We start from the raw sequence: 25,297 nt of genomic DNA, 5'->3' as shown, positions 1-25,297 counted from the left end.
GTCCATTTTCTGCTGTAGGAGGTATTTTCATGGGCTGTCATTTTCTCTTAACAAGTCCACAGGAAATGCAGACCCAAATTCCATTTCACTTTATTCAACATGAAGAGGTGAAGTTAAATATAATTTTAGCTCTTAACTGACTGTGAAGAGAATACAGTGTCTCTTTGGGCTTGCAGTGCTCATACATGGGAGGTTGGACAAAAATCAAATTCTTCCCAGGTACATCGCTCCAAGGGTCAAGGAATTAATTTTGTTCTGCCTGCTAAAATCTGCAGTACTTCTTTCTGTCAGTAACTGCAGGGATCTTCCAAAGCTGAATATTCTGCTTCTTTGTGAGTGAACTTAAATGATGTTTCAATAATGTTCATTTTCAGCTTGGTTTCTTAAATTTTTTTGAGACTATGGAAAGGACTTTAAAATAAAACGATGTTCTCATGTCATACCATTATTTCATAGCAAACTCAACTGGAAGTCCCATGAAGCATCATGGCCTAGTGGAAAGAGCTCAGGCCTGGGAGCCAGAGGATCTGAGTTCTAATGCGTACTCTGCCACTTTCTCACTGTGTGACCTTGGGCAAGTCACTTAACTTTTTTGTGCCTTCATTACCTCATCTATAAATTGGGGATTAAATCTTTCTATTTAGGATATGAACCCCATGTGGGTCAGGGACTATGTCCAATCTGATTATCTTGAATCCACCCTATTGCAGTGCTTGGCACATAGTAAGCACTTAACAAGTACCATTAAAAAAAAAGACAGCTCTTTGTGTTCACATATGGAAGAGATTGCAGCCGCCACTTCCTACTATCACTAATGATGTGAGTGGTATTTGTTAATTGTTTAGTATGTGCCAAACACTGTACTAAGTCCTGGGATAATAATAATAATTATAGTACTTGTTAAGTGCTTACTGTGTGCCAGGCACTGTACTAAGCACTGGGGTAGATACAAGCAAATTGGGTTGGAAACAGTCCCTGTCCCACGTGGGACTCACAGTCTCAATCCCCATTTTACAGATGAGGTAACTGAGGGATAGAGAATCAATCAATCAATCAATTGTATTTATTGAGAGCTTACTGTGTGCAAAGCACTGTACTAAGCGCTTGGGAAGTACAAGTTGGCAACAAACATATAGAGACAGTCCCTAACCAACAGTGGGCTCACAGTCTAAAAGGTGGGCTCACATTCTAAAAGAAGTGAAGTGACTTGCCCAAGATTACAAAGCAGACAAGTGACAGAGCTGGGAGTAGAATCCATGAACTTCTGATGCCTCAGTTGTCTCATCTGTAAAATGGGGATTGAGCCTGTGAGCCCCACGTGGGACAACCTGATTACCTTGTATCTACCCCAGTGCTTAGAACAGTGCTTGGCACATAGTAAGTGCTTAAGAAATGCCATCATCATCATCATCATCCCAGGCCTGTGCTCTATCCACTAAGAGGGAGAACGGGTATTGAATCCCCATTTTGCCAATGAGGGAACCAGGGCACAGAGAAGTTAAGTGACTTGCCCACGGTTAACAGCAGGTAAATGGCAGAGCTGGGATTAGCACCCAGGTCCTCTGACTCCCAGACTCATGCTCTTTCCGCTAGGTTATGCTGCTTCTCTTTCCACCCATTCATTCTCCAGTCCTAAATCAGAGGATTGGGCAGAAGAAACCTATTCCTGTTTCACTATTCTACAGCAGACATTCAGTCTTCACTGAGAAAACTTGGCTCCGAATGTTTATTCAGTGTTAATAGCCCTCCGCCACATTACCTAATAATTTGATGAATTACAGGAAGTTGTGGTTTTAGAATAATTCCTGCAGGTCTCATGTTAACATTGTGAGAATGATCTTCACTCTTAGAATGCAGCCTAAAGACCCACAGGCTTAACCATGATGCTCTTTCATCATGAACAACACTTGGCAGTGAATTAACAACTTCAAATATACCCTGTCACCCATGTAAAATGTCTCCTTTAGCCAAAGCAATCAGTCAATAGTACTTACTGGGAGTCTACTGCTTTGCAAAGCACTGTATTAAGTGCTTGGGAGAGTACAATAATGTTAGAAGACAAGATCCTTGTCCTCAGAGCCCTTACAATCTTATGGGGGAGGGAGACCCAGAAATGAATTACAGGTAGGAGGAAGTAATAGAGTTTGAAGACATGTGCATAAGTGCTCTGGAGAAAGGGAAGCAGGAGAAGACAAGTACCCAGTGCAAATGCTAAATGAAATTTGAGGGTGTGGCTCATATGATCGCTCTCTGAGTTACTTTTTCTTGTCTTCTTGAATCAAAAATAAATTCCCTCTAAAGAACATGTGGCCCAGAAATAAGCCATGATGAAGATGATGAGATTATATTCAATTAGCAGAGAGGTTCTAGAAAATGGATGTTAATTTCCCACCTACCACATTCCTGATTTTTTCTATGCTTTGCTGGCCTGCTGCTAGCCCTAGTAGAGAAGTTGAGTTGAGAGGAATGCAAGCCCTATTGCGTTGACTATTAAATCATTCACCTAGGTTAATAACTTAGTTGGAGATGCAAATTGACTGTCCATTTATTTCTATGAATATAAAAGTCCAGTTTACTCATGTCTAAGACTTTCCCTGAAAAATCTAGTACTTCGTAAGTGCTGAAATAGGAGACTCTACCAAACTTCTTAGTGACTCTTGAGAATCATCACCACTAATTCTATGTCCGACCTAATTAACTTGTAACTATCCCAGGCTTAGAACAGTGTTTGATACATAGTAAGCACTTAACAAATGTCATTAAAAAAGGTAAGAAAAAAGAAAAAGAAAAGTCCAGACTGGTTTTGGGACTGGAGGGGATGTGGGGAAGCTAGAAAATTGGTTACTACCAGCTGCTTTGTAACGTGTAAAAATCTGGTGCCCCTCTCTCCTCTCCCCCACTCCTGTCCTAGAGAATAGTGATCAGAAACCCCCATGTTATCAGAGACATTTTAGACTAAGGGTATCCATTTTCAAGGGAGTTACAATAGTGGCAATAAAATGTCACATAGTTTACGCTTATCTTGTCTTTTGCCGTCGAGTTGGTTCTGACCCATAGTGACACTACGGACACATCTCTTCCAGAACACCTCACTCTCCATCTGCAATCATTCTGGTAGTGTATCCATAGAGTTTTCTTAGTAAAAATATGGAAGTGGTTTACCATTGCCACCTTTCGTGCAGTAAACTCGAGTCTCCGCCCTCAACTCTCTCCTATGCCGCTGCTGTCCAGCATGGGTGAGTTTTGACTTGTAGCAGATTGCCTTCCACTCACTAGCCACTGCCTAAGCTAGGAATGGAATGGACAGGCCTCTGCTTGACTCTCCCTCCTGTAGCTGAGACTGGTAGACTACTGGAAACTCTCCAGGTGCGACCCTGAGAGGGGAAATGTACACTAGAACAGTCAAATTACAAGTGTAAATTCTTTCATAGTCAGTCAGTAGTATTTATTGAGCACTTACTGTGTGCAGAGCACTGTAATAAGTACTTGGGAGGGTACAATATAAAAGGAAATGGACATATTCCCTGGCTGGAATGAGTTTATGGCCTAGAGGGTTAGACAGACATTAATATAAATAAATAAATGACATAAGTGCTGTGGGGCTGGGGGGTGGATGAGTAAAGGGAGCAAGTCAGGGCTATGCAGCAGGGAGTGGGAGAAGAGTAAAGGAGGACCTAGGGAAGGTCTCTTGGAAGCCCCCTTTCATAAACCTCTGTATGGGATCCTTTTTAAAATCCATGACGTAGTTAATCCCTGTGTTTATTCCCCTCAGGTAAATTAACAAACCACGTGTCTCTCTCTCCTGCCACCAACAACCAGCCCCCAATGTGTCACACCCAAAATTGTAAAGTTCTGAGCAAACTGTCTGACTATGATCTGCACTATTAAATCATATGCCTAGATTAGTAATTTAGTTGGAGACATGAATCGACTGTCCATTCATTTCTGTGAATATAAAATTCCTTTTGCAGTCCAGCTTACTCATCCCTAAGACTTTCTGTGAAGAATCTAGTACTTCATAAGTGCTGAATTAGGAGACTCTCTACCAAACTTTTTAGTGACTCTTGAGAATCATCACCACCAATTATAAAAGATGTTTGCCTTATTATGCAAAATTCAAGTGGGCATTCCCAGTCATTGATGGAGTCTTCCAACTAAGATATTTGGTCTTATCTTTTAGCTGCTCTGTGAAAGAATAAATTTTTCCACAAGGAATTTGAATTGTCCAGCAACAGTTGCTGGTTAATTGGTGAAATGTGAATTACTTCAAAAGTAAATGGAAGTTCAAACTAGAAAGAATGTTCAACCTTTTTCAGACTCCTTTCTAATTAATTTTTGCCATTTGGCTAGCATCTGCTAAGAAAAGAGTAAGATCTACCACTGAGCAATCTTTGAATTAGTAAATATTCTAATACTCTTAAATAATGATGAGACTACCCTGTTGTTAACTATTGCTATAACAAACTCTCATTATTACAATTACTTGGATTTGGGATGATAGGGTATCTGGCAGTGTGGGGAAAACTCAGACCTGGGAGTTAGAGGACCTGGGTTCTAATCCTAGCTCCACCACTGCATGTTCTGTGACCTTGGGCAAGTCACTTAACTTCTCTGGGCTTCAGTTTCTTCATCTGTAATATGGGGATTCAATAACTGTTCTCCGTCCCTCTTAGATTGTGAGCCCCGTGTGAGACAGGAACTGCATCAATATGATGATCTTATATCAACCCCAGCACCTAGTACAGTACTTTGTCTGTATTAAGTACTTCACAAATACCATAATCACTATTATTAAGCACTATTGTTCTGTTCTAGGGCCTAGGACAAGTCACTTACCTGCTCTGAGCCTCGGTTTCCTCATTTGTAAAATGGAGATGAGACCTCCTTTCCATTCCTTTTAGATTGTAAGCCCCCATGTAGAGTAGGGACTGTGACTGATCTATTAACTTGGGTCTACCTCAGAGCTTAAAACAATACTTGGCATAAAGGAAATGCTTACTAAAAAAAGATGATTCATTGTCTCCCCCAACACACAGCCATTATAACTCATTCAGGGTTTAGGTGAAAAAAGATCCTGAAAGTTTTTTTCTGTCATCATGGAGATCAATTTCTTTTCTCTCAGTTCATATAGCATCTTCCCCCGGCCCACGTCATCCCCCGGGCCTGGAATGCCCTCCCTCTGCCCATCCGCCAAGCTAGCTCTCTTCCTCCCTTCAAGGCCCTACTGAGAGCTCACCTCCTCCAGGAGGCCTTCCAAGACTGAGCCCCCTCCTTCCTCTCCCCCTCGTCCCCCTCTCCATCCCCCACCGCCTTACCTCCTTCCCTTCCCCACAGCACCTGTATATATGTATATATGTTTGTACATATTTCTTACTCTATTTATTTTACTTGTACATATCTATTCTATTTATTTTATTTTGTTAATATGCCTTGTTTTGTTCTCTGTCTACCCCTTCTAGACTGTGAGCCCACTGTTGGGTAGGGACTGGCTCTAAATGTTGCCAACTTGTACTTTCCAAGCGCTTAGTACAGTGCTCTGCACACAGTAAGCGCTCAATAAATACAATTGATTAATTGATTGATTGATCTTCCCTAAGTCACATCTGTGACTCGGCTCTAGACTTTAAGCTCATTTTGGGCAGAGAATGTGTCTGTTTATTGTTATATTTTCCCCCAAGTGCTCAGTATAGTGCTCCCCACACAGTAAGTGCTCAGTAAATACGATTGAATGAACAAATGAGCAGCCAGGGTCCTGAGAAGGGCTCTGGACAAAGTGTAGGAAAAAGTGATAAAAGGGGAGAAGCTCTGGTGCCCCCAGGGTTCTGGGTTCTTGGCTGACAGTAGAAAGGAGCTCCTCAGTAGCTCTAAGAAGTCATGGTGCCAACCCAAGCACCCCCTATTTTATTATCCCTACCACTTCTCCTCCGCTTGCTGCCTTCAGAAGCAATAGGACGCTCAAATGCCGAAATTTACCTGGAGCTCCTGCACCACTGCTTCCAGCTTACTGTCTCCTACAAGACAGTAGGAGATCTAAGGATTCACTCCCCCTTTTAGTCTAGTTGTCCCCTTTTTGGTGGTGGACAGTGTGGATCCCCCTGTAACACAACTGTTTATTTTCTGCATTGAACCACAAAATACCAGGAGTTTACTGGAATTTACTGGTGTTTACTGGCTCTGCACACAGTTGGAGCCCAAAAATATGATTGACTGGCTGGATTTGTTTAAATATGTATTGAATGCTAATCTTATTCTCAGCACTATTCAGAGACTAAAGGTCCTCAGTGACCTTATATTCCAATATTCCATAGAAGTTTTACATTTTTAATTTCATAGATATAAATTGTAAACTTACCTGTTAAGGTCAATTTGCTCTCATTCATGAAAAAGGACAGTAATTGCCTAACGGAAAGAGCACAGACCTGGGAATCAGAAGGACCTATGTTCTAATCCCAGCACTGCCACTTGTCTACTGTGTGATCTTGGGAAAGTCACTTCACTTCTCTAGGCCCAAGTTACCTCATCTGTAAAATGGGGATTAAGACTCTGAGCCCCCTGTGGGACAGGGACTGTGCCCAACCTGATTATCTTGTATCTACCTCAGCCTGGCAAAGAGTGAGTGATTAAAAAGTACCTTAAATAAATAAATAAATAAATGAATAATCCACTCTTTCCTCTCCAACCAAACTGCTACCATACTAATCCAAGAACTCATTCTATTGCAACTTGATTACTACATCAGACTCTTCACTCGTCTTCCTGATTCTTGTGTCTCCCCAGTCAGGTCCTTCACTCTGCTAACCAGATTGTTTTTCAAAAATATTGTTCAGCCCATGAATCGCCACTCCTCAAGAACCTCCATTGGTTGCTCAACCAACTCTGCAAACAGAAACTCCTTACCCATTCATTTTAAAGATCTCAATAGTCATGCCCCCTCCTTCTTTACCTCACTGAATTGTTTCTACAACCCAGAATGCTCACTTTGCTCCTCTAGAACTAACCTACTCACTGTACCACAATCTTGATGCCAGCCCCTTGGCCTTTTTTTTCCTCTGGCTTGGAACTCCCTCTGTCTTCATATGCAAGAAACCACTACTCTCCCCATCTTCAGAGTCTTAGCAAAATCACATTTCCTCCAATTCCTGATCAACTCCTTATTTCCCTTACTGACTTTTCCTTCTATGCTCACACTTGGACCTATATCCTAAGCATTTTAAATTCACCCCACCCTCAGCTCCACATCAACTATGTACATATCCATAACATTTTAATGCCTGCCTTGCCCTCTAAACTGTAAGCTCCTTGTTTGAAAGGAACTTGTTTACCAACTCTGTTGTTTTATACTCATCCTCAGGCTCAGTACAGTGCTCGGCACACAATAAGCATTCAGTGAATACCAATGAATGATATATGAGAGCATGAATACTACCCACCCACATGTTTATACAATGTAGAGTTTACTGAGAGAGATTTCATTCACCTTATGTAGAATTCACCTCTGCAGTCTTACAAAAATACAGGAGCATTATGTGTCCAACTTGACTAACTTGTATCTACCTCAGTGCTTGGCTCATACTAAGCACTTTAAAATTGTTGCAATTATAATTAGTAGCAGTTTTAAAATATCTTAAGGAAACTGGGTTAAGGCATCATTTTTAAACACAAAATTGATAATATTCAATCAGTGATACCTTGAGGCAGAAATGGGAAGCAGTATGGCCTTTTGAAGAGAATACGTGCCTGAGAGTCATAAGGATCTGGGTTCTAATCCTGTCTCTGCCACACTTCAGCTGGGTGACCTTGAGCAAGTCATTTAACTCCTCTGTGCCTCAGTTACCTCATCTGTAGAGTGGAGATTAAGACTGTGAGTTTTATGAGGGACATGGACTATGTCCAACCTGATTACCCTATATCTATCCCAGTGCTTAAAACAGTGCTTGGCACAAGGGAAATGCTCAACAAATACCTTAAAAAAATGACATATAAAATAAGCACATTTTGAAGGGTAAATTAACTCAAGAGAGTTGCCAGGAACAAAGCAACTGAAAAGTACAAAAAACAAGAAAAGATATGTTTTCTCAGAGATTGGCCCAGTCAGAATAAAACAGCTAAAAATACAGTGAGAAAGAGAAATAAATCAACTTAATGTGACCCTGTGGTTCTAATTTTTGGCTTACTGCTTTAGGAAGATCTTGAAATATAGACCCATCATTTCCATTCAGGATCATCTAGGGTAAATATTTCAAAGCCATGAGATCGGACAAAATTGCTAGGGCAAAAGCCAACCTAGCCAGGTGGAAGCCTGAATTCCCAGCTGTTTAAACCTTGGTAAGGTTTTGACTGTAGGACCAAAAACAGTCCAGCTGGGAACCATTCCCTGCAGCAGTAATGAATTACTGCTGTTGAGTCATTATATTTGGTGTTCTATCTTTGTCCCTGACATCAGCTTCTTTTCTCATAAAAAGTCTGTATAAGGGCTGTGAAGATTTTTTTAAAATGCTATTTGTAAAGCACTTACCATGTGCTTACCTTCTAGACTGTGAGCCTGCTGTTGGGTAGAGACCATCTCTATATGTTGCCAACTTATACTTCCCAAGTAAGTGCTCAATAAATATGATTGAATGAATGAATGAGTGTGCCAGGCACCATACTAAGCACTGGGGTAGTTACAAGCTAATCAGGTTGGAAACAATCCATGTCCCACATAGGGCTCACAGTTTAATTCCCTTTTTACAGATGAGGTAACTGAGGCACAGAGAAGTGAAGTGGCTTGCACAAGGTCACACAGCAGATTAGTGGGGGAGCTGGGATTGGAACCCAGGTCTACCTCTCAAGCCCTTCCTCTATCCACTAGCCCTTGCTGTTTCTCCACATTAACACTATTCTCATCTCTTTCCCTCTCCTTTGACCTTTCCTCTCCTTGTTCTCTTCACAGTCTTTCCCCTCATTTACACACTTTTCAGACTGCAAATTCATTACTTGTATTCTAATCCCAGCTCCACCACTTGTCTGCTGTGTGACCATGGGCAATCACTTAACTTCTCTTTGCTTCATTTACCTCATCTGTAAAATGGTAATTCAGACTGTGAGCCCCTTGTGGGACATGAACTGTGTCTAACCAGATTTGCTTATATCCACCCCAGAGTTTAGAGTACTGCCTGCCACAGAGTAAGCACTTAACAAATACCACGAGTATTATTATTATTGTGGGCAGGACATATGCCTGCCAACTCTGTTAAATTGAACTCTTTGCTTAGCACAGTGCTCTACACAAAGTAAGAATTCAACAAAAAACATTGAATGAATTCATCTCACCCATTTCTCCTCCTGTCCTCTGGCTCCCAGCTCCTTACGCTTCTACGTGTTTCCTCAAACTCAGTTTGTTCCCCACTGCTTCTACCAGATGCCCTCCCCATCTTACCTTGACTTATCCCAGCCTGGTCCAATTAATCAATCAATGTTATTTTATGGGGACTTACTGTATGCAGAGCATTGCAGTAAACATTTGGGAGAATACAATACAATAGGGTTGGTAAACAAGATCTGTGCCCACAAGGAGAATACAACTAGAGAGGGAGGCAGAAACTGAAATAAATTAGGGATGGGGAGAAAGGCAGAATATAAAGTTATGCACATATGTGCGAAGCAGCATGGCTCAGTGGCAAGAGCACGGGCTTTGGAGTCAGAGGTCATGGGTTCAAATCCCGGCTCTGCCACTTGTTAGCTATGTGACTTCGGGCAAGTCACTTAACTTCTCTGTGCCTCAGTTCCCTCATCTGTAAAATGGGGATTAAGACTCTGAGCCCCACGTGGGACAACCTGATCACCTTGTAACCTCCCCAGTGCTTAGAACAGTGCTTTGCACATAGTAAGTGCTTAATAAATGCCATTATTATTATTATATGTTCTGAGGGCCGGGGAGCCCCTTGTATCTCTACCTTTGAAGTACTTGATAGCCCACAAACTCAGTAGGTGGCTCAGAAGAGAGGGTGAGTAAAGAAACTGAAGACCTAATGCTCTACCAACTAATTAGTAGAGTGCTTTGCACATAGCAAGTGCTCAATGAATACCATTGATGATTCATTCATCATCATCATCATCATCAATCGTATTTATTGAGTGCTTACTATGTGCAGAGCACTGTACTAAGCGCTTGGGAAGTACAAATTGGCAACATATAGAGACAGTCCCTACCCAACAGTGGGCTCACAGTCTAAAAGGGGGAGACAGAGAACAAAACCAAACATACTAACAAAATAAAATAAATAGAATAGATATGTACAAGTAAAATAAATAAATAAATAAATAGAGTAATAAATATGTACAAACATTGAGCACTTACTGTGTGCAGAGCACTTTACTAAGCACTTGGGAAAGTAAAACAAAATAAAGAGGCCTTCCCAGACTGAGCCCCCTTTTTCCTCTCCTCCTCCTCATCTCCCCTGCCCTACTTCCTTCCCCTCCCCACAACACCTGTATATATGTTTGTACAGATTTATTACTCTATTTATTTTACTTGTACATATTTAGTATTATATTATTTTGTTAATGATGTGCATCTAGCTTTATCTCTATTTATTCTGATGACACTTGTCCACATGTTTTGTTTTGTTGTCTGTCTCCCCCATCTAGACTGTGAGCCCATTGTTGGGTAGGGATCGTCTGTATATGTTGCCAACTTGTACTTCCCAAGAGCTTAGTACAGCGCTCTGCACACAGTAAGCGCTCAAAAAATACAATTGAATGAATGAATGAATGAAATAAACAATGACACTCTGCCCACAGTGAACTTACAGTCTAGAAGATGTTGATGATGATGATGATGATGGTGGTGATGAACTTCCTTGATCCCATTGCCCAAACAGGGTCACACAAATTCAACTTCTTTTGGACCTCACTCCACCTGACTACCTCCCCATCATCCCTGCCCTCCACCTCCACCACACCTCAATCAATCAATTAGTAGTATTCATTGAGTGTTCACCCTGAGCAGAGCTCTGTATTAAGACTTCAGGAAAGTATAACATGATAGAGTCGGTAGATATGATCCTTGCTTAGAGGGAGCTTTCAGACATTAAAATAAATAATAAAATAAATTATAGATAGATACGTACATAAGTGCTTTGGGGTAGGGGTGAAAATCAAAATGGCTAAGGGGTACAGACCCAAGTGCATGGGTGACACAGACGGGAGGGCAAATAATGGAAGTGAGAGCTTAGTCAGACCTCTTGGATGAGATATGATTTTAGTAAAGCTTTACAGGTGGGGAGAATGACTGTCAAATTTGAATGGGGGAAGGATTTTCTGGTCAGAGGGAGCAAGTGGGCAAGTTGTTTATGGTGAGAAGGATGAGAATGAAGTATAGCAACTGGGTTGATTTCAGAGGAGCAAAGTGTGCTGGCTGAGTTATAGAAATAAATTAAGAAGGTAAGGTAGGAAGAGGCTAGCTGAATGAGTGCTTTAAGGCCCATGGGAAAGCGTTTATGTTTGATGTGGAGCTTTTGAGGAGTGGGGTGATATGGGATGATTTTTTTTATAAAATGATCTGTGAAGCCACGGTAAGTATGGATTGGATTGAGGTGAGAAAACAGAAAGGGAGATCAGTGAGGAGGCTGTTGAATTAGCCACAGATTTTATAATAAGAACTTGGATCAGTGTGGTAGCAGTTTGGATGGAGAAAAAGGGATGCACTCTAGAGATATTGTGAAGGTAACAGTCTGAAATGTGGGTTGAATGAGAGCAAGAGATGAGTGAAGGATAATACCAAAATTATGAGCTTGTGAAACAGGGAAGGTTAGTGATATTGTCTATAATAACTGGAAAGTCTGAAGGAGGACAGGGAAGTCTGAAGGAGGACAGGATTTGTGTGGGAAGATGAGTAAAGTTTGAGGTATCAGTGGGTCATCCAAGTAGAGATATCATGAAGATAGGATAAAATGCAAGATTGTAGAGCAGGAGAGGTCAGATTCATTCATTCATTCATTCATTCAGTTGTATTTATTGAGCGCTTACTGTGTGCAGAGCACTGTACTAAGTGCTTGGGAAGTACAAGTCGGCAACATATAGAGACGGTCCCTACCCAGCAACGGGCTCACAGTCTAGAAGGGGGAGACAGAAAACAAAACAAAACATGTAGACAGGTGTCAAACCACCAGAATAAATAGAATTACAGCTATATGCAAATCATTAACAAAATAGAGCAGTAAATATGTACAAGTAAAATAGAGTAATAAATCTGTACAAATATATGCAAATGCTGTGGGGAAGGGAAGGGGTTAGGACGGGAGGGATGGGGAGAAGGAGAGGAAAAAAGGGGGCTCAGTCTGAGAAGGTCTCCTGGAGGAGGTGAGCTCTAAGTAGGGCTTGGAGGGGAGGAAGAGAGCTAGCTTGGTGGATGTGTGGAGGTAGGGCATTCCAGTCCAGGGGAAGGACTTGGGCTGGGGGTCGATGGTGGGACAAGCGAGAATGAGGCACAGTGAGGAGGTTAGAGGCAGAGGAGCAGAGGGTGTGGGCTGGGATGTAGAGGGAGAGAAGGGAGGTGAGGTAAGAGGGGGCAAGGTGATGCAGAGCTTTGAAGCCGAGGGTGAGGAGTTTTTTCTTGATTCGTAAGTTGACAGGCAACCACTGGAGATTTTTGAGGAGGGGAGTGACATGCCCAGAGCATTTCTGTACAAAGATAATCTGGGCAGCAAAGTGAAGTGTAGACTGAAGCGGGGAGAGACCGGAGGATGGGAGATCAGAGAGGAGGCTGATGCAGTAATCCAGTCGGGATAGGATGAGAGATTGAACCAACAAGGTAGCAGTTTGGATGGAGAGGAAAGGGTGGATCTTGGTGATGTTGCGGAGGTGAGAACGGCAGGTTTTGGTGATGGATTGGATGTGTAGTGTGAATGAGAGAGCGGAGTCGAGGATGACACCAAGGTTGCGGGCTTGTGAGACCTGGAAAGATGCATCTGGAATACTTTTTGTACAGAGATGGTAGGTGAAGCTGTGGGAGCAAATGAGTTCTCCAAGGGAGTGGAGGCAGAAGGAGAATAGAAGAGGACCCAGAAATGAGCCTTGAAGGACTTTCACAGTTAAAAGACAGAAGGCAGAGGAGTCTGAAAGAGACTGAGAAATAACATCCAGACAGATGGGAGGAGAACCAGGAGAGGACAAGGAGAACCGGGAGAGGACAGTGTCAGTGAAGCCAAGTTTGGATAATGTTTCCAGAATAAGGGGATGGTTGACCTTGTTAAAGGCAGTTGAGAGGTTGATAAGGATTAAGATCAAGTAGGTTCTCCAGGCTCTCATCTCCTCCTGTCTTCAAGACATCTCTACTTGAATGTCCTCCCGTCACCTCAAACTTAACATGTCCAAAAATAGAGCTCCTTATCTTCCATTCATTCAATTGTATTTATTGAGCACTTACTGTGTGCAGAGCACTGTACTAAGTACTTGGGAAGTACAGGTCGGCAACATATAGAGACGGTCCCTACCCAACAATGGGCTACAGTCTAGAAGGGGGAGACGGACACCATCCAAACCCTGTCCTTTCCCTGACCTTCCCATCATCATAGATGGCACCTCCATCCTTCTCATCTCACAAGTCTGTAACCTTGGTGTTATCCTTGACTCCTCTCTCTCATTCAACCCACATATTCAATTTGTTACCAAATCTCGTCAGTTCCCCCTACATCGCTAAAATCCACCCTTTCCTCTCCACCCAAACTGCTACTATGTTAACACAACCTCCCAGCTGCCTTTCCATCCCCACACCAGTCACTGTACTGCCTGGATCATCTTTTTTACAAAAACATTCAAGACATGTCACCCCTCCCTTCTCAAAATTCTCCAGTGCTTACCTATCCACATCTGTGTCCAACAAAAATCCTCATCATTGGCTTTAAAGCTCTCCATCATCTCACCCCCTTCTACCTCACCCTACTTATCTCCTTCTACAACCCAGCCCATACACTTCACCCCTCTGGGGCAAACCTTTTCACTGTGCCTCAATCTCGCCTGCCTCACCACCAACCCCTGGCCCACATCCTGCCTCTGGCCTGGGACGACCTCACTCCTCAAATCTGACAGACAATTACACTCTCCCTGCCCTCTTCAAAACCTTATTGAATCCCCACTTTTCCTCATCTCCCATTCTTTTCTTCATCACCTAACTTGCTTCCTTTGCTCTTCTCCGCCTCCTCCTAGCCCCACAGTACTACTGTAATTTTATTTATTTCTAATCAATCAATCAATCATATTTATTGAGTGCTTACTGTGTGCAAAGCACTGTACTAAGCGCTTGGGAAGTGCAAGTTGGCAACATATAGAGACAGTCCCTACCCAATAGTGGGCTCACAGTCTAGAAGGGGGAGACAGAGAACAAAACCAGACATAATGATGTCTGTTTCCCCCACTCTAGACTGTGAGCTCACTGTGGGCAGGGATTGTCACTGTTTATTGCTGTACTGTTCTCTCCCAAGCACTTAGTACAGTGCTCTGCACACAGTATGTGCTTAATAAATACTAATGAATGAATGAATGAATGAATGAAGTAGTGGCCACTGGATTTGGCAAGAAGGACTTCACTAGTGAATTTATAAAAGGCAGTTTCCATGGAGTAGAAAGGGTGCCAGATTTCAGGGGATCAGAAAGACTGGCTCAGGACTGCAGGCTCATTGTGGGGAGGGGATTTGTCTGTTTATTGTTGTAATGCTTAGTACAGTGCTTTGCATACAGTAAGTGCTCAATAAATACGATTGAATGAATGAATGACTGCCTCCCCAAGCCAAAGAACTTCAGACCACTTGCTTACTCCGTGCAGCTTCTAGGAGAGCCACGGTTGATTCCCATAAACACCTGATCCCAAGGCCTTGTAAGGTCACATGATTTTTTCCAGGCAAGTCAGCTAATGCAATTATGTTATAATAATAATAATAATAATAATAATAATAATAATAATAATAATGGTATTTCTTAAGCACTTACTATGTGCCAAGCACTGTACTAAGCACTGGGGTAAATACCAGCAAATAGAGATGGACACAGTCCCTGTTCCATGTGGAGCTCACCATCTCAATCCCCATTATACAGATGAGGGAACTGAGGCCCAGAGGAAGTGAAATGACTCACCCAAGGTCACACAGCATGACAAGTGGCAGAGCTGCAATTAGAACCCACAACCTTCTGACTCCCAGGCCCATGCTCTATCCACTATGCCATGCTGCTTTTCCAAGTAGCATGGTATAAGCATTTTTTATGGTATTTGTTAATCAGTCAATCAATCAATCAGTCGTATTTATTGAGCACTTACTGTGCGCAGAGCACTGTACTAAGTGCTTGGGAAGTACAAGTTGGCAACATATAGAGACGGTCCCTACCCAACAGTGGGCTCACAGTGTAGAAGGGGGAGACAGAGAACAAAATAAAACATATTAACAAAATAAAATAAATAGAATAGATATGTACAAGTAAAATAAATAAATAAATAAATAGAGTAATAAATATGTACAGACATATATACATATATACAGGTGCTGTGGGGAAGGGAAGGAGGTAAGACGGGGGGATGGAAAGGGGGAGGAGGGGGATAGGAAGGAGGGGGCTCAGTCTGGGAAGGCCTCCTGGAGGAGGTGAGCTCTCAGTAGGGCCTTGAAGGGAGGAAGAGAGCTAGCTTGGAGGATGTGCGGAGGGAGGGCATTCCAGGCCCGGGGGAGGATGTGGGCCGGGGGTCGACGGCGGGACAGGCGAGAACGAGGCACGGTGAGGAGATTAGCGGCGGAGGAGCGGAGGGTGCGGGCTGGGCTGGAGAAGGAGAGAAGGGAGGTGAGGTAGGAGGGGGTGAGGGGATGGGCAGCCTTGAAGCCCAGGGTGAGGAGTTTCTGCCTGATGTGCAGATTGATTGGTAGCCACTGGAGATTTTTGAGGAGGGGAGTAACATGCCCAGAGCGTTTCTGGACAAAGACAATCCGGGCAGCGGCGTGAAGTATGGATTGAAGTGGGGAGAGACACGAGGATGGGAGATCAGAGAGGAGGCTGATGCAGTAGTCCAGACAGGATAGGATGAGAGCTTGAACGAGCAGGGTAGCGGTTTGGATGGAGAGGAAAGGGCGGATCTTGGCAATGTTGCGGAGCTGAGACCGGCAGGTTTTGGTGACGGCTTGGATGTGAGGGGTGAACGAGAGAGCGGAGTCGAGGATGACACCAAGGTTGCGGGCTTGTGAGATGGGAAGGATGGTAGTGCCGTCAACAGAGATGGGAAAGTCACGGAGAGGGCAAGGTTTGGGAGGGAAGACAGGAGTTCAGTCTTGGACATGTTGGGTTTTAGGTGGCGGGCAGACATCCAGATGGAGATGTCCTGAAGACAGGAGGAGATGCGAGCCTGGAGGGAGTGGGAGAGAGCAGGGGCAGAGATGTAGATTTGTTAAGTGCTTACTACATGCCAGGCCCTGTACTAGGTGTTGGAGTAGATACAAGCTAACCAATGTAGACACAGTTCATGTCCCACAGTGGGAATAAAGTCTTAATCCCCATTTTACAGATGAGGGAACTGAGGCACAGGGAAGTGAAGTGACTTGCCTAAGATTCTTTCATTAATTCATTCAATCGTATTTATTGAGAGCTCACTGTGTGCAGAACACTGTACCAAGTGCTTGAAAAGTACAGTTCAGCATCTGAGACAATCCCTACCCAACAACGGGCTTACAGTCTAGAAGGGGGGAGACAGACAACAAAACAAGACAAGTAAATATACATCAATAGCATCAATATGAATAAATATAATTATAGATATATATACACATAATTAATGAAATAAATAGAATTATATATATACAAGTGCTCTGGGGTGGGGAGGGGGGTAGAGCGGAGGGAAGGAGTTGGGGCGATGGGGAGAGATGGAGGAGCAGAGAAAAAAGGGGCCTTAGTCTGGGAAGGCCTCAAGGGCTAGAGCTGGGATTAGAACCTAGATCCTCTGACTCCTAGGCCCTAGTAGATAGATCATGGAAGTATCAAGGGATCACAAACTTGGCAGCTGGATAACCCGTATTCTAATCCCAGCTCCTCCATCTCTCTGCTATGTGGCCTTGAGAAAGTCACTTCACTTTTCTGTGCCTGTTTCCTCATCTGTAAAATTAGGATTCAATACCTTATCTCCCTCCTATCTAGAATGTGATTCCTTTGTCAGAAAGGGACTGTATCTGGTCTGATTATCTTGTATCTACCCCAGTGTTTAGCGCAGTGCTCAGTAAGAATTTTAAAAATTCCAAAATTATTATTATTATTGTTGTTTTTGCTGTTGTTGTAGTAAAGAAGCAGCATGGGCTAGCAGATAGAGCACAAGCCTGGGAGTCAGAAGGACCTAGGTTCTAACCGCTGCTCTGCCACTAGTCTGCTGTGTGACCTTGGGCAAGTTATTTCATTCTTCTGTGCCTCAATTCCCTCATCTATTAAATAGGATTAAGACTGTAAACCTTATACAAGACAGGGAATGGGGCCAACCCAATTAGCTTCTATCTACCCCAGGGTCTAGAACATTCCCTGGCAGATAATAATAATAATAATAATAATAATAATAATAATAATAATAATAATAATAATAACAACAACAATAACAATAATGGTATTTGTTAAGGGCTTACCATGTGCAAAGCACTGTTCTAAGTGCTGGGGGGATTGGTACAAGGTGATAAGGTTTTCCCCCGTGGGGCTCACAGTCTTCATCCCCATTTTACAGATGAGGGAACTGAGGCTCAAAGAACTTAAGTGACTTGCCCAAGGTCACACAACAGACATGTGGCGGAGCTGGGATTAGAACCCATTAGAGAAGCAGCGTGGCTTAGTGGAAAGAGCACAGGCTTTGGAGTCAGAGGCCATAGGTTCAAATCCCAGCTCTGCCACTTGTCAGCTGTGTGACTTTGGGCAAGTCACTTCACTTCTCTGTGCCTCAGTTACCTCATCTGTAAAATGGGGATTAAGACTGTGAGCCCCACGTGGGACAACCTGATCACCTTGTAATTTACCCAGCACTTAGAACAGTGCTTTGCACATAGTAAGTGCTTAATAAATGCCATTATTATTATTATTATGACCTCTGACTCCCAAGCCCGGGCTCTTTCCACTGAGCCACACTGCTTCTCAGCATGAGAGTAATCACTTAACAAATACTATAATTACTGCTGTCGTACCTGAATTTAGAGTGTTTTCCTGAGAAGACTACTGATCCCCTTAATTCCTCCAGAGTCTCTGGGCTGCCCTTCTGAGCAAGGACCCTGCTTCCACTTCTCATGTAGAAGTACCAAATATTAAGGAGCGTGGTGACATATCTGCTCCAGACAGATTAGGGCAGAGGAAATCCAGGTCAGCCCATAAACAAATAGGATCCACTACTCAACCCAGTTACGGTTTTAAAGACTCAGGAAAGAGAAAGTGATGGCCGCTAGATCTTAAAGCTAATGCATTTTTCTCTTCCTAAATTCTGCTGTGGAGATTGTTTAAAAAGCACCTCCAAATAAGAAGCAGGTGACAAATAAATCTGAGGGGGCCTAGTAAACATTAGGCACTGGGTCGAATTGAGACATTAAATCAATCATCAATTGTATTTATTGAGCACTTACTACATGCAGAGCACTGTACTAAGTGCCTGGGAGAATACAACAGAGTTGGTAGACATGTTCACTGCCCACAGTGAGCTTACAGTTTAAGGAGGGTGCAGACATGAGAAGCAGAAGGGTGTAGTGGGTAGACCACAGGCTTGGAAGTCAGAAGGTCATGAATTCTAATCCTGACTCTGCCACTTGCCTGCTGTGTAACCTTGGGCAAGTCACTTCACTTCTCTATCCCTCAGTTACCTCATCTGTAAAATGGGAATTGCGACTATGAGCCGCAGGTGGGACAGGGACTGTGTCCAGCCTCATTTACTTGTATCCACCCCAGTGCTTAGTGTAGTGCCTCGCATACAGTAAACGCTTAATAAATACCACACACACACACACATACGCACATGCACACACAATATAAATAAATAAATGATGAATATGTACATAATTGCTGTGGAGCTGAGGGAGGAGTAAACACAGGGTACAAGTGCAAGAGCAACATTCATTCATTCAATCGTATTTATTGAGTGCTTACTGTGTGCAGAGCACTATGATAATAATGATGGTATTTGTTAAGCGCTTACTATGTGCCAAGTGCTGTTCTAAGCACTTAATAGAAGAGAATGGGAGAAGAGTACTGTGGGCTGAGTCAGGGAAGGCCTCTTGGAGAACATGTAATAAGGCTATGAAGGTGAGGAGAGTGATTGTCTATCAGATCTGAAGAGGGAGGGCATTCCAAGCCAAAGGCAGGAAGTGAGCAAGAGGTCAGCAGTGAGACAGATGAGATCGAGGTACAGTGAGTAGGTTGGCAAGTGTGCAGGCTGGATTGTAGTAGAAATTCGGCCCACGTCACCCCCGGGCCTGGAATGCCCTCCCTCTGCCCATCCGCCAAGCTAGCTCTCTTCCTCCCTTCAAAGCCCTACTGAGAGCTCACCTCCTCCAGGAGGCCTTCCCAGACTGAGCCCCTTCCTTCCTCTCCCTCTTGTCCCCCTCTTCATCCCCCCATCTTACCTACTTCCCTTCCCCACAGCACCTGTATATTTGTATATATGTTTGTACATATTTATTACTCTATTTATTGATTGATTGATTTTACTTGTACATATCTATTCTATTTATTTTATTTTGTTAGTATGTTTGTTTTGTTCTCTGTCTCCCCCTTTTAGACTGTGAGCCCACTGTTGGGTAGGGACTGTCTCTATATGTTGCCAACTTGTACTTCCCAAGCACTTAGTACAGTAATCTGCACACTGTAAGCGCTCAATAAATACAACTGATGATGATGATGATGAAAATAAGGAAGTAAGTTAGGAGGGGGCAAGGTGATTGAGTGTTTTAAAGCCTATGAGGATTTACCATTTGACATGAAGGTGGATGGGCACCCCGTGGAGGCTCACTGCATACCTTACTCTCTTTACAATGCCCTGTTGACTAGGTTTTCATGGCAAAGAGTGTCTGCGGAGGAACTTGGTGAGCACTGGGTGATGCATGTCATCCCCGGTCCTAGCCCCACAGCACTTCTGTACATGTCAGTAATTTCATTTATTTATATTGATGCCTGTCTCTCCCTCTAGACTGTAAGCTCATTGTGGACAGGGAATGTGACTGTTATACTGTTATACTGCTCTTTACCAAATACTAAGTAGAGTGCTCAGCACACAGTAAACATTCAATAAGCATGATTGACTGACTGTATGATTTAGCAATTTAAGAAACAGAGGTACATGACTAGAAAGGGCTGGAGGTGACATTTGTGCCTATTTTGAGATCCAAATAGAATTTTCTGTAGGCTTAGTAATTGTTAATAGCCATTTTAAGATGGGTTTGTGGTGCCTTTTTACATCTTTTCCTAATAATTCAGATTTAAGCTTCAGATTTGCAGTGAAGCAGAATGGCCTAATGGCTATAGCACAGCCCTGGACCCAGAGGAACTGGATTATAATCCTGGATCCACTACTTGCCTGCTGGGTGACCTTGGACAAGTCACAACTTCGCTTTACCTCAGTTTCCTCAACTGCAAAATAGGGGCCCAATACCTGTTCTCCCTCCTATGAGAGGGAGCCCCATGTGGGACAGGAGCTGTTTCCACCTTAATTAAATTGTATCTACCCCAGCACTTATATTAGTGCTTGACACATAGTACATGCTTAGCAAATAGTAGCAACAACAAAAAATAAATGAACATAGTTTAGATGTAAGATTTTTCGGAAGTTTTTCATATAGTCCACTATCCTACTTGTTAGAATAAGTTTTCTGGGTCAGTGGCCTCTATTCAATTGCTGAAATTAAAAAAAAAAAATGAAGAATTACATTTTCAGTAATGAATCATTCCATTTATATGAAATAAAAGAGTGTATTAAACTCCATGAATTAGACTAATTAAGCTATATCCCACAGTGTCACCGTAGTGAAGGACATAGCACAAATTCACCCTTAGCTTGGAATTTTTCTATGTTTATCATTACGCGTCACAATCTTAAAATTCTTTTAGTGTGACTGTCATATAAAATTCCTCTGGCTCTTGCCTGCCCAGGCTAAATTTAATTGAAGATTTAAAATTGACCAGGCAATGTACATGAAAAGTGACAGGGTGGAAGGTAATTAGAATATATGGGTAGAATAAAATGTGCTTGTTGCCTTGCCTGGTAGGTAGAAAAAGTTCTTATGATTATCAACTTGTGCATTCATTTTTTCTTTCTTATATATTTTATTTTTCTCATCTACTCTATTTCATTTCTTATCCCTGCCTTACATCTATGACCTTTCACTTCAATTTCAGTGTTTCTTGACATTTCACCTAAAAAAATCTCAAATCCAAATTATTTTTATTATTTTAAATGGAATTTGTTAAATGCTTACTCTGTGCCAGGCAATGTACTACGTCCTGGGGAAGATACAAGCTAATCATCATCATCATCATCAATCGTATTTATTGAGTGCTTATTATGTGCAGAGCACTGTACTAAGAGCTTGGGAAGTACAAATTGGCAACACATAGAGACAGTCCCTACCCTATCCAATCATGTTGGACACAGTCCATGTCCCAGATGGGACTCACAATTTTAATCCCCATTTTACAGATTACATAACTGAGACACAGAAAAGTTGTGACTTGCCCAAGATCACACAGCAGACAAGTGATACAGCCAAGATTAGAACTCAGGTCTTTCTGATTCCCAGGCTCATGCAGAACCAGGATCAGAATCCAGGTCTTTTTGATTCCCAGGCTCATGCTCTATCCACTAAGCCATGATCATTTAGCTTCTTCTACCCCAAACTCTCAGACCTAATAATCACAAACCAAATAAAAACCAGGAAAATTGGTGTTGAAACCTATCTCACTCAGTTGGGTTCATTGAAAAGAGAGTGTGGATCTGGGGATTGGGAAACCAGGGTTCTAGCTACTGGCCTGATATGCAACTTCAGGCATAACACTTACCCTTCTCGGGGACTTGGTTTCCTCATCTTCAAACTGGTGATCACAAAACCTGCCTCTCACTCATTCATTCATTGATTGATTCAATTGTATTTATTGAGCACTTACTGTGTGCAGAGTATTAAGTGCTTGGAAAGTACAATTCAGCAATAGAGACAATCCCTGCCCACAACAGGCTCACAGTCTAGAAGGGGGGAGACAGACATCAAAGCAACTAAACAAGCATCAATAGCATCAGTGTAAATAAATAGAATTATAGATATATATACACATCAAAACAAGTCAACAGGAATTAATATAAATAAATAGAATTATAGATATGTACATATACACACAAGTGCTGTGGGGTGGGGAGGGGGGTAGAGCAAAGGGAACAAGTCGCCGTGATGGGGAGGGAAGGAGGAGCAGAGAAATAGGGGGGCTCAATCGGGCAAGGCCTCTTGGAGGAGGTGAGCTTTCCGTAGGGCTTTGAAGGGGGGAAGTGTGTTAGTTTGGTGGATGTGAGGAGGGAGGGCATTCCAGGCCAGAGGTAGAACGTGGGCTAGGGGTCGATGGTGGAACAGGCAGGAACAAGGCCCAGTGAGAAGGTTAGCGGCCGAGGAGTGGAGGGTGCGGGCTGGACAGAAGGGTAGAAGGAGGGAAGGGAGGTGAAGTAGGAGGGGGCGTGGTGATGGAGAGCTTTGAAGCCAAGAGTGAGGAGCTGCCCCACACCTTGTCATGGACATGCAGGATGATCAGCTGTCTCTGTGGTGAGCACTGAGGTTATGGGACATCAGACACACCCCCATCCCATAGGAGAAGCCCTTATCTCCAATCTGACTGTGGAGCCCCATCTCCTGCCATCCAGTCAGAGCTCAGGAAGGGTCTAAAAGTGATTTGGAGGGATAAGTCAGCATGGCGTATGACAGAGGTGAAACATCAATCAAGGGTATGTATTAATAAATAATTATTATGGTATTTGTTTAGCACTTACTATGTACCAAGCACTGTAGTAGATACAAAGTAAATTAGGTTGGACGCGGTCCCTGCTCCACATGGGGCTCACAGTCTTAATCCCCATTTTACAGACGAGGCTACTGAGATACAGAGAAGTGAAGTGACTTGCCCAAAGTCACATAGCAGATAAGCAGAAGAACTGGGATCAGAACCCATGACCTTCTGATTCCCAGACCCATGCTCTATCCAATATGCCATGCTGCTTCTCATTCAGAGTTTACCGTGTGCAGAGCACTGTACTAAGCACTTGGGAAAGTAGAATACAATGGAGATGGTAGATGCAATCCCTTCCACAAGGAGTTTAGGGTCTATGGGAGTTTTACCAGAGAACAAATTTTTAAAGAATTCAGAGCAAAGGTAATGAAGCATTCATAGTCCTGCACATTGCAGACCACTGTCTGCAGTGGCAGTTTCTACACTGCAATATGGGCAGGGAACGTGTCTGCTAATTCTGCAGTATTGCACTCTCCCAAATGCATAGCACAGTGCTCTGGCCATTGTAAGTGCTCAATAAATACCACTGATTGATTGATTAAATCCACGTTGTTCCCCACTAGATGCAGTGAAATCTTCCACACTGCACTATTGTGTGGTTTGTCACATGTAGGTTGTATTTTATTCACTGGGCAGAATGCTCCCTCCAGCAGATGCAAGCTTCTTGTGGGCAGGGGATGTGGCTACCAACTCTTGTATTGTACTCTCCCAAGTGCTTGGTACAGTGCTCTGCACACAGTAAATGCTCAGTAAATACCACTGACTGATTGATGAAAACAGGTGATGAGTAAGTAACCTGTTTAGTATTTGGGAAGGAGGTGATTAGAATTTCCCTTCTTCTGGAGGATCCTGTGCTGTATTTCTGTAATTAATAATAATAATAGTAATAATGGTATTTGTTTAGTGCTTACTATGTGCTTCAAGCACTATTCTAAGCTCTGGGGTAGATACAAGGTTATCAGGTTGTCCCACGTGGGGCTGACAGTCTTAATCCTCAATTTTACAAATGGGGTAACTGAGGCACAGAGAAGTTAAGTGAGTTGCCCAAAGTCACACAGCTGACAAGTGACAGAGATGGGATTAGAACCCACGACCTCTGACTCCCAAGCTTGTGCTCTTTCCACTAAGCAATGCTGCTTCTCTAATTACAATTCTAATTCTTATATTTATCAGGAGTGTCTTTGAGTTTGGTGGAGGGGGTGGAGGATTTGTGGGGGAGGTGCATGCATTTCTCTTGACTATTTCAAGGAGAGGAGATCTTTCCTCCATAGCCTCAAAGAACTTTATAACTTGGGGGTAAAGGAGCCCTAAGCTGGTCTCACCAGTACTGGCAAAGCAATTATGTCCTTGCTCTGCCCCTCCTCTACCCCCAGAGTGATAAAGATGTGGCCTAGTGGTAAAAGCACAGGATTGGAAGCCCAGGAGACCAGAGTTCTAATCCTGGCTGTGACACTTGCCTGCTGTTTGACCTTGGGCAAATCATTTAACTTCTCTATGCTTCCACTTCCTCATCTGAAAAAATCAATCTATGGTACTTTCATTCATTTATTCAATCGTATTTACTGAGCGCTTACTGTGTGCAGAGCATTGTACTAAGCGCTTGGGAAGTACAAATCGGAAACATATAGAGACAATCCTTACCAAACAACGGGCTCACAGTCTAGAAGGGGGAGATAAACAACAACACAAAATAAGTAGACAGGTGTCAATACCATCAGAATAGAGTGATAACTATATAGACATCATTAGTAAAATGAATAGAGTAATAAATATGTACAAATATGCACAAGTGCTGTGGGGTGGGAAATGGGGAGGGCAGAGGGAGTTGGAGAGATGGGGAGGAGGAGGAGATAAAAGGGGGGCTCAATCTGGGAAGGCCTCCTGGAGGAGGTGAGCTCTCAGTAGGGCTTTGAAGGGAGGGAGAGAGCTAGTTTGGTGAACTTGAGTAAGAACATGAGTTCTTACTTTGTGCATCTAGCACTGTACTAAGCACTTGGGAGAAGTACAATACAGTAGAATTAGTAGACAAGTTCCCTAACAGGAGCTTACAGACTAGAAGGGGAGACAGACATTAAAATAAATTATGGAAATGTGTAAGTGCTGTAAAAGGGACAAAATCTCTATTCTCCCTCCTGCTTATATGGTGAGCCCCATATGGAACAAGGGCTGTGTCTTGTTCTGATTGTGGTGTATCTACCCCAGGGCTCAGTTTGGCACGTAGTAAACATTTTCAAAATACTCCAACTATTACCATTGTCACTGCTGCTCTTCTCTTTGAGTGGGATGAGGGTGATAC

The 25,297-nt window shown here is 43.0% G+C and overlaps 1 non-coding gene across 1 annotated transcript; it reads right to left on the bottom strand.

The window, feature by feature from the left end:
- Nucleotides 1-3,246: 3,246 nt before the first annotated feature.
- Nucleotides 3,247-3,384, bottom strand: LOC119936876. The gene has a single exon (XR_005453868.1). It is a non-coding gene; the product is annotated as a small nucleolar RNA SNORA7 (small nucleolar RNA).
- Nucleotides 3,385-25,297: the final 21,913 nt, after the last annotated feature.

Source organism: Tachyglossus aculeatus, chromosome 1 (genome assembly GCF_015852505.1).
Source record: "Tachyglossus aculeatus isolate mTacAcu1 chromosome 1, mTacAcu1.pri, whole genome shotgun sequence".
Taxonomy (NCBI): domain Eukaryota; kingdom Metazoa; phylum Chordata; class Mammalia; order Monotremata; family Tachyglossidae; genus Tachyglossus; species Tachyglossus aculeatus.
This window is presented reverse-complemented; position numbering and strand designations above follow the sequence as displayed.